General features: G+C 43.6%; 1 non-coding gene across 1 annotated transcript; it reads left to right on the forward strand.

Annotated features, from left to right (window-relative positions):
• The first annotated feature begins 396 nt into the window (after positions 1-396).
• Positions 397-503, forward strand: LOC114394350. The gene has a single exon (XR_003662750.1). It is a non-coding gene; the product is annotated as a small nucleolar RNA R71 (small nucleolar RNA).
• The last annotated feature ends 242 nt before the right edge of the window (positions 504-745 follow it).

Here is a 745-nt window from a genome sequence, read left to right on the forward strand (position 1 = left end):
CTTCAAGCTGTTCAATTGCTTCAGATTGTTGCACAGAAGGGCAAAGGTCTGTGTGGTGGTTGGCAGAGAAGCATAAACCACAGAGTCTGGCAACAGGTGCAGATTTTTCATTCATGGCCAGTTGGGTTACCAGGTTAACCAAGGCATCTAGTTTACCTTCAAGCTTCTTAGTCTCTCCTGATGAGGATGAATTTGTGGCTACTTCATGCACTCCTCTAATGACAATAGCATCACTTCTGGCACTAAATTGTTGGGAGTTGGAAGCCATCTTCTCAATTAAATTTTTGGCTTCAACAGGGGTCATGTCTCCAAGGGCTCTACCACTGGCAGCATCTATCATACTTCTCTATGTTGTTGAGTCCTTCATAAAAATATTGAAGGAGAAGCTGCTCAGAAATCTGGTGGTGAGGGCAACTAGCACATAATTTTTTAAATCTCTCCCAGTATTCATATAGGCTCTCTCCACTGAGCTGCCTAATGCCTGAAATATCCTTTCTGATGGTCGTGGTCTTGGAAGCAGGGAAAAAAATTTCTAAGAATACTCTCTTGAGGTCATCCCAGCTCGTGATGGACCTTGGAGCAAGGTAATATAGCCAGTCCTTTGCCACTCCCTCTAAAGAATGTGGGAAGGCCTTCAGAAATATGTGATCCTCCTGGACATTTGGTGGTTTCAAGGTGGAGCATACAATATGGAATTCTTTCATATGCTTGTGTGGGTCTTCACCTACAAGGCCATGAAACTTTG

Source organism: Glycine soja, chromosome 17, assembly GCF_004193775.1.
Source record: "Glycine soja cultivar W05 chromosome 17, ASM419377v2, whole genome shotgun sequence".
In the NCBI taxonomy this organism is placed as follows: Eukaryota; Viridiplantae; Streptophyta; class Magnoliopsida; order Fabales; family Fabaceae; genus Glycine; species Glycine soja.